We start from the raw sequence: 9,883 nt of genomic DNA on the forward strand, positions 1-9,883 counted from the left end.
ATTAAGGAATGGTAAAGACTTTCAAAAGTCCGACCGATTGAAACTCAATGGATTTGGTTATTTGAATTCTCTATGGAATTAAGGTGAGCCTTTTTCGATATTTTCTAATTACTTGAAATCGATTATCATTAATTGACGGAATTTCATAAGAAAAAACTTCGTCAAATTGGTGAAAAAGTTTCTCTACAAATGATTCGCAGAGTTGATGATGAGACAATTCGAAACTTTTAGAATCGTTTCTTTCTCATAAAAGTAACTATACAAACTTTTCGATAGATTTCAGATCAATTCGATCAGAAAAAATAAGTAGTTCGATTGACTTTTCAATCACAACAATCAGTGTATTAGTAATAGATGCTAATCAATCAATGTTTACATTAAATCTTTAAATTGCTTTCCCTTAATTACTCCATTCCAGGTAATCTAATAACTAATCTGATTCCACTCAAGAGGATCCGAGTGATAAAAACACGAAGAAAACTGAATCAGGGGCAATCAATGTTGATTCAGTTTGTGAGATGGAAAAAAATGAATCAAACAATTAAAGATAATCACCAATGGTGATTTACTGATTGCTAAAGGTAATAATAATAAAAACATCTTATTAAAACATTGGTGTGGCTCCGAATAAGTAATTAAAAGTTGCTCTTGTATTGGAAAATTGTAAAACTGTGAAATTTGAAATTGCAAAATCAAATCAAGTTAATTGTTTCATTCGATTATCAAAGTGTCCAGAATAGATTGTCCAGTTTCGAGGATTTCGACCGCAAAAAAAGGACCAAATTGCCCAATTAAATCGGAGAGGGAGAGAGAGAGAAAACAAATATCCAAGGAGGAATATCTTTCATCTGTTATAATCGTTAATCCATCATCGTTAATCCACCAATATGGATTATCCATTATTCATGAAAAGTATTCTTTTCCTGGCAAATTTGGTTTGTCTTTTTGTTTCCATAATTTGTTTCACCATAGATTCTGATCGTTGGCATGAATATCTCTCATCAATTATAACTCTTGTGGTGACAATTTATGGTTTCGCGATTTCTTGTCAAATTAATCAATGTCTTCTACTCTCATTTACCATTGCATCAGCCATTGATTTCCTTGTTAATTTGGCAAACATAATAATCATGATTATCTTAACCGTTCGTTGGAAACGATTCTGTAATGTTGGTGACACTTATTTCGATGATGGGTCAGGATGGACCTGTCATGATCTAAATTACAAAGGTTATTGGGGATTCGTTTACGCTGAGATTACACTTTTGCTGATCGGATTAATTTCCAGGATTCTAACAGCAATGTCATCGTTTTTCCTGGTTAAATACTATTTCAATGATATAAAAAATGAACACGATTAATGAGCCAAGTTGATTGCCAAAGAAATAAACGTAATCCAAAAGCAAATTTAGTGGTGAGAGCAAATCAACAACAACAATTAAAAAGGAAACAATTAACCGCCAGTAACAATCATCATATCATATGATTGAATCGCTTTCTCTTAATCATTAACCCAATCAGATTACAATTCATTTTCACCAATTTTCAATTTACTTACACTTTGTCCAATTGTGATTTCAATGTAATCCCAAAGATCAATTGATCAACAACAACATTTTGTATTAACATTACACAATTAAATCAAATCTTGTAACAATTAACACAATTTGAAAGTGGAAACATTTTCAACTCATTTTTAGGATTAACATGAACTCCTTTCAAATCCTTGATTAGTGTAACCGATTGTAACCATTGATAATCTACAATGTATGTTAATTGCTACAGATTAATTGTTTGCTCTCTCCTAATTGGATCAACAATGGAGCAATTAATATGTTTAGAGTTTAAATTATCTTTCCAATTGTAAATTGATGATTAATCGTCTCTCTTCAAACCAATTGCAATTTACTTTGATAATATTGTTTTCCATTTTGCTAACCAGTGATTTAAATTGTTGTGACAATTTGATTTCTTTGTGATTCTCAGGACGGAATATATTTTAATTCAATTCTGTGTTTTACTGTGATGATTAACTCCCAATGATTAACCTTTCAATTAATCAGGTAAGTAAATCAACCAATTGCTCATATTTCATTGAATAGAAATGATTTTCACTCGATGAGGAAACAATTTGATTGTCTATTGTAAGTAATTAGTTAATTTGGATACCAAGTGAAACAATTTTTCACATTTTATTGAGACTAATTGTTAACAATTAACCTTGATAATTAACCAATGGATTGTGAACAAAAAAACTTATTGTAAATTGAATTGTTTTAAATTTCTAGTTGATGGTCATTTACATGTTAACCATTTCATCTTGATTGTAGTTGCTTCATGTGAGTATCAATTGTGTTAATTGTTTGCCTGCGACAATTAACAAGGTGACAAAATCATCCAACTGTTAATTAACCATCAAAATATTTTAATTGACGCAATTAACTGAGAAACATTTACATCTACTCATTGACTTATATTAATCAATTGTTTCTTCAAATGGGTTAACATAATTGTTTCACATCGAGTGTTAAATTAACAATTTAATCTTACAGTTAATCAAGTTTATTTTTTTCTTCATTCTAATCTAACTGTTTTCCGAATCATCTTCATCATAATAACAATTAGTTTAAACGATCCCATGGAAATTGATTGTAACAATCAGTTAATCTTTCTCTGGTGATAGTTACTTGGCAGCCGATTTGTAAGTGCTTGTGGAGGTTGTGATTATAATTGTAATGATGGAAAATGTTGATTAACTAATTAATACATCAACTGAAGACTCATAATGATTATCTTGAGATATTGTGATGATTAACAATTGAACAATTAACTTTACCTGATGTTAACCAAACAATCAACGAGAATTCATTGAAATCAATCGCCTCAAACAACAATTGAAACTGAATGGATTTAAATTTGTTGATTGTCTTTTGAACAATATTTTCAAACAATTTACAAATCAACAGTTTTAAATGTCATCAAGTTAATCTGACAGAAATGATGTTAATCATTTGTTAATTAATTGCTGTGTGTAAATTAAACTTTCCATTTGACCTTAGTGTCTTTTAATTGATCAAAAATTAGTGCCAACAATTTGGAGACACAATTAACCATAATCTCGAAGGTTAATTAATCTTTCTGGTTTAATATTCATCTTCATGATTAACTGAATTACTGTTGTATTTTTCTGGTTCATCAATGAGTGTTTCTGGTTACTTTTCTGGTAACCATTCAAACAATTCTCGACGATTTGTTTACTTTGGTCTAATTTGTATCATCTTTTTCCTCTTCTACCTGACAATCAATGAAATTGGACCAAAATCAACGTACGATTATCACAAGGCCAGTGGTTTCGTCGATTACCTAACCCCACCATTGGAAAATAGCTCATTGAAATCTAATCGATCACTTTATTCATCTTCACATCTTCATCCGATCACCATTGAAGAAGCACCTAAAGTCCTTCTTTGGACTGGACTTTACCAGGACGGAACTTGGGAAAATAGTGTTGAAAAATTGGCCCCTTGTGGTGTTTATATTACCCGACAGAGGAAATATTGTGAAGCTAAGATAATCATCTTCCACTGGAGGAATCTTGAAGTTACTGATTTACCACCCAAATTACCTGATCAAAATGGATCTGGTATCATTCAGAGTCACCTCATCATACCTGGAGGTCAAATATAATGTCCAGTTTACAGAGTAAATTTGATTGTTGGGCCTCTTATCGACAAGACTCTGATTTTATATTCCTATGGTCGGATATTACCTCGAACTACCAATGAGACCAAAAAATTGAACCAAAAGACGATCAGATTAGCGTCTAAACCTAAATCAATCGCTTGGATGGTCTCCAATTGTAAAGCACCTTCAGGTCGCGATGATTTTGTCCGACAATTATCAAAGTTCATGCAAGTTGATATTTATGGTGCTTGCGGTAAATTGAAATGTTCACTTCCTTCCGACTTTCGATCGCAAAAGTGTTGGCAAAATGGCCAATGAGTACAAATTTTATCTCCTTTGAGAATTCAATTTGTCGTGATTATTTCACCGAGAAAGTGGTCAACATCCTGGACCTTGATATTATCCCAATTGTTTTCGGTGGTGCATCTTATTCAACCGTTTTACCGGAACATTCATTCATCAATGCTCTCGATTTTCAATCACCTCAACAATTAGCAAACTATTTAAATTATTTGTCAAACAATGAGACAGCTTATAATGAGTATTTCACTTGGAAACATGATTATTCAGTCCAATTAATGATTCCAACTCGTTATCATGATATTTTCTGCCTAATTCATCAAGGATTATCGGGTCCTAATCCGAAACAGTGTCAAGGTACCAACGGTGTTAATCTGATCAAATGGTGGTACGGTGATGCTAATTGTAAGAAATGGAAACCTGACAAAGGATTAGTTGATTTCCATGTTTATTAATTTGCCACCAAATGCACGTTAATCAACCGATCAACGGATTATTAAATTATTTCTTCCTCTCCTGCCATCGGTTAATCAACAATCAATCTATCAATCTATTTATTTGTAACTTAATCATCATTTTGTAATGTTGTTCATTTCAGTGGATAAATTATATTATATTATATATAAAATTATCGTTAATTGTTATATTAATCAAATAATCAATTATCTCTCTCTCTCTCGTTTTCAATCAACAGCCAACACATTTTCACCTTGATCAATCTACTAGATTGTTATTAGTAAACGACAATTAAATTTGATTGGAAATCTATTCCAAATGGGATGAGAATATTTTAATTGTCTTTAATTGTTTATTTATAAATTGAAATGAAAAATTTAAACTTCTATTGGTGTATAATTAATATATCGAGTCTCAATGTTCAGTAATTGTTGACATAATATTGGAATTGTTATTAATCAGAATATTAGGAAAATTGTGGTGATTGAAAAGACGATGAACTAAATTGAATTGTGATTAGGGAAAGATTAGTAAATTCTGGTGAGTTATTATTGATTGATTTTCGTTAATGGTGATCAACGATGAATCCAGAATCGCCTTTACCACAGGTAGTTAAGGTCACACTTCGTAGGCTTCGAGATCGCTCAAACAACGAGGGATCGGTGTAAATTGGTTCACTAGGATCATCGAAATCAGAACAGCCTCCGGCGGAACTGTTTTTCGCCACCGGTGTAACGTACAAATTTGAACAAAGTTGAGCCGAACCGTTTAAACCTCCCGATTGATTTAGCTGATTGTAAGAGAAAGAGAGAGAGATGAAAGTGGACAATTAGGAGAGACAATTAACAAGATTAGTTGATGGTCAACTTACTGAGAGTCTTTTACTTTGTTTGAAGACTAAAAATGCTGCAATTAACATTGCGATTATAATGGAAACCAGAATTGTGATCGTTGTGATTAAAGCATAATAACCGGAAGATGCGACACATATTTTGGGCGCTTCGACCATCACCAATGGCTTGGACTCGGGTGAGGGAATATCGGCTCTCGAAAGGTAAACTCGTAACAATTCATGAACTTCCTCTTCTCCGTCGCCCGTTGAATTAGTGGACTCGGAATCATTTTCTATTGGTGCCTCGTCACCTTCTCGAAGGTAATTTGTTGTTACATTGATACTTTCAGAATCTGAGATTCCTCGACGTCGCCGTCGTTTTCCCCATGAAGGAAATGAACCCGGGCCTCGACCTCGATCTGAACAGATCACCTAAAAGTTATAAAGAGAAAATTTCGATAAATTTTGATGACAGTTTACTCTAATTTACAAGGTTAATTACCGGTTCACAAGGTCCTCTACATGTTCGGACTGTGGCCTGGAAAACAAGGAAATTTGAATCGGGAATTTTGAATGCATAAAATTCCGCTTCCAATGCTCCGTCCGGAGTTTTGTGGAGTTCGGGGAAAACGTAAAGATCAACTGGACATCTGAATAAAGAATTTGAATGACAACAGTTAAAACGTTTAAATTGTTACAATTAAAATGGTAATTTACCCTCGAGAATCAATTAGATGTACTTGTCGACCAGTGTATGGATCCTTGGCAATCACATTCGTCGCAAAAATGTCGCTGTTGAAGTAATCGTAACGATCTAAAACAAAATAGTTTACAAAGAACAACAAAAGTTTAGAAATCAATTGTACTCGTAATTAGTTTAATCGCTTACATTGACCTCGGGCCTCTAATCGAAAGGTCAATAGATCACCGACAACGATGGTATTGGTCGGAGTTCCCCGGTAAAGAATACGAAGAACCACATTCGAGGTCAGAATATTCTGGGCTGGTAAATGTTCAATTTGTGTTGGGTATCGCCTGGAATAGTTAATCAAATCGATGAGTTGATTAGTTGATTTACTTTTAGAAATGATTGTTTAAATGCTTACCCGTCAGTCTTAGTGTCCAAATAGTTTGATGTGACAACGGCCTCACTGGACCCGAAAAGTAACAAGTCAAATTGTACTTTTTATCTCGACTCGTTTGAACATAATCGTTGAACTGTACAACCACGATATTGGTCATTGCATCGCCGTACTGTTGAGTACCACATCGTGGGAACCCGTTGGCTCGTGATATCCTTAGCACTGAGACCGAACCACCATTACCATCATAGAAGCAAGAATCGTAAAATCCATAAGTGTAGATACGTCCAAAGAAACCTTCAGGCGTTTTAAGTGTGAACTCCATTCCCTCCGGAGTACAAGTTTGTGTCACTTCGAGACACTCAGCGGGAAAACCTAGGCCACCAGCACCGAAACCATCTCGCTCATAATAATCAAATTGTGTCGCTTGCTCAAAGTAAGCCGGATTATCGAGTTTAAATTGTTTCGAATCGTATTGTGAGAGTTCACAATTATCGGCAGCAAAGAAACCACGGAAATTGAATGATGCACAAAGATAATCACGCGATTCAACACACTGTCTCTCACAGTCTTCCAATCGCTCGGCTCGAACTATTTTAAAGATATAAGTACTTCTGAGTCGCGTTCCAAAGCCAATACGATTGAATCGATTACCAATTCCACTTGCAGGTGGACCAACAAGAGCACCCGCTACACCGGGAGGACCATTGGCGGGTTGAATTTACAACGATCTTGAAAGAATGGGGGATGAGCAAAAGGTGCAGGCTGTGGTTGTGGAGGCGGAGGGACAATACTGTTGGCATGAATTCCTGCCGGAAGTGCTGACGGAGGAGGAACAGGTAACCCGATTGAATGATAAGGGATAATGTGACTTGGTGGTATCGGTGGACCCATTAAACTTGGTGGTGGGGATAAAGAGCCTGAGGAAGGTGAACCTTGTGAAGATGATGAAGATGATGATGAAGATGAAGGTGAACCAGAATTACCGTTAATTGTGACGGATGAGGAAACACTTGAAGGTCCATGTTGATTGGGATGACCAGGGGAAGGCCGAAAGGATAACCTTGTGAGATCCTGATTGCATAGGTGGATAGTTACGATGAGCTGAAAATCCAATTTAATTGTTAATTGTGATTAAATGAATGAGACAATTGATGAAGTAAAAAAAAAAGTTTTTCTTACCAAAACTATTGTAAGGATTAACCGGAAATTGTGCCTGTTTAATCCGGAAATCATGTTGATTTGGATTAAAGGTGAAACTCGGATGATTCCTTTCAAACCCATAACCACCGCGATGATGATCATCACCTCTCCATAAAGATTGTGGTGTTTGAGGCCAACCTGGTGCACCCGCTGGTGCTATCGGTGAAACTCCCATTGGTCTCATGGGTTGACCAGGATGAAGAGGTGACCCAGGAATCTGAGGTGGACCATGATGCTCAGGTGAGAAACCAGGTAAACCAGGGGCAGGGAAATTATATCCATAGGGAGACATTTGTGCTTGAACGATTTGATGTTGACCTGAGAAAATTTGATTCTCATCCATTGTACGGTCTATAAAATGTTCAAACAAGTTAAATTTAAACTTCCATTTCAACAATTAACTCACAATCGATGAAATTATTATACTTACGCCATAAGAATTTGTAATAATCGTAAGATGGATCATCAACAAGGTTCGAATGCCACATATCCGCCATTTCTCCGGAACTAAATCGACACGATTTCGTCGAAGATGAATATTCAACCGATTTACAATTTCGAGAGTACCGACGGGTACACTCTTCGAGACAATTATAAAAGAATAGGCAGTAATTTCGACCTCATGTGGACCATCTAATCGTTTACGACGATAACATTCAAGTGTCGTATTGGACATTGCAGCGTCTATTAGATTGAAATTAATTCCATTAGTTGATCGTCATCAATTAAAGAAGACAATTAACAATTAACTCGAGCTAATAAATATTTACCTCTCTCTGAGTCGACACATAAAACTCTGTAGTAATTACCAGCTGATTGTTTCAATGGTCGACGATTAATTTGATTCGACGACGGGTTCAGGTCACCATTTAGTTCTGATTGAAGAGCTGGATCTTCATCGTAAAGAATACAAGTTTTACCTTGATCATCGTAGTTAAATGACCGACACATGAAACCCTTTTCCTCGAGTGCCCGTTTACATAAATTTGAACATTCGTTCAGATCGTTGGCCGTAAGTAAATCCCGTTCAAATTGACCTTCCAATTCCTTACCTGGTTCAATGATGGAAACGGTTGACGAGCAAATTTCCGACCCTAAACAATCAAGGTAAACGATTAGATTGATCATTTTGAACAGTTGGAAATTTAGAAATTAGTTGATTAGTTGGAACAATTTAATTACCTTTGAGACACATATTTTCCATGTAATCAGAATTAGAATCAATTGTAAATGCTCTGGAATTTGATGATCGAGTTTCTCGACTTAAGCGACACTTTGAATTGGTTCGATCGTAGGAAGCTGATCTACACGGGAATTCGGCCTCATCTAAACAACGATCTGAACATTCAGTTCGATTAGAAGTGAAAATTTCTTTATCTTTGGTTCCTTCAAATTTAAATCCAGGGATTCGTTCAAATGTATACAAACGATTGGAACAGTCGCCATTTAATTTTTGAGCTACGAACGAGAAAAACTTGACACAATTAGCAACTGAATCGAAAGTGGCCTTAAAACTACTCACAATTAAGACAGACTTCGTTAAAGTGCCAAGCGTTGTCTTGTTTGACTAGCGATTCACCTCCATCGGGACTAGCACGATCTCCATAGAGGATACATTGTGATTCCTCATATTCAGCCGACAATCGACCTGATCCAGGCTGGAAAATTAATCGAAGACAGAATTAATCAATCTGTAGATTGGATGATCAGAGGAATGAGGTCACTTACATGATTTAATCCGTTTTGGTCATTTGAATGAAAAGGTGACGATCGACGAGCCCCGGGGGCAAAGTCAAAGGACAAACAATTTTCGATGACCGAAACTTTATCTTCTTGGCACCGACGAAGACACTCTTCGAGCACCTTAATTGGAGCTTCACTTCTAGTGATCTGATAATTGTAACAATAGAAAAAAATTAAAAACCAAACCATTGTAACAATTAAGCAAATCAATTGATTCCAATACTCACCAACTCTCTTTCACCTTTATTTCCAAAATTTGTATTTGAAGATCCACTTAAACGGTGGTCCGAAATTTTTTCGAATGCCAATTTCCCTAGCCCATTATTACAACTTGTTGCTGAATTGTAACAGAAAGAAACAATTAACAACAATTAAGCTAAATTGTTTCAGGAATCATTTTCAATTCTGTTGCTGATTATCTTGATTATCTAACCTTAGATGATTTAAATTATCATGGTCAGTAACTTTAATATGGACTTTGTTATGTTCAATGGTTCAAACTATTGGTCAGTTTTGATTGTTACAATTAAAAGTACATAGGGAGAGACAATAATGAACCTTGAAATTAATTAAATGACGGACG

The 9,883-nt window shown here is 35.3% G+C and overlaps 2 pseudogenes; one reads left to right on the forward strand and one right to left on the reverse strand.

The window, feature by feature from the left end:
• Positions 1-594: 594 nt before the first annotated feature.
• LOC128389200 (4-galactosyl-N-acetylglucosaminide 3-alpha-L-fucosyltransferase 9-like) lies at positions 595-4,647 on the forward strand (annotated as a pseudogene).
• Positions 4,648-4,764: 117 nt separating this feature from the next.
• On the reverse strand, positions 4,765-9,637 carry LOC128389184 (uncharacterized; annotated as a pseudogene).
• Between the last annotated feature and the right edge of the window lie 246 nt (positions 9,638-9,883).

This window comes from Panonychus citri, unplaced genomic scaffold (assembly GCF_014898815.1).
Source record: "Panonychus citri isolate SS breed McGregor unplaced genomic scaffold, ASM1489881v1 Contig00105, whole genome shotgun sequence".
NCBI classification, from domain to species: Eukaryota; Metazoa; Arthropoda; class Arachnida; order Trombidiformes; family Tetranychidae; genus Panonychus; species Panonychus citri.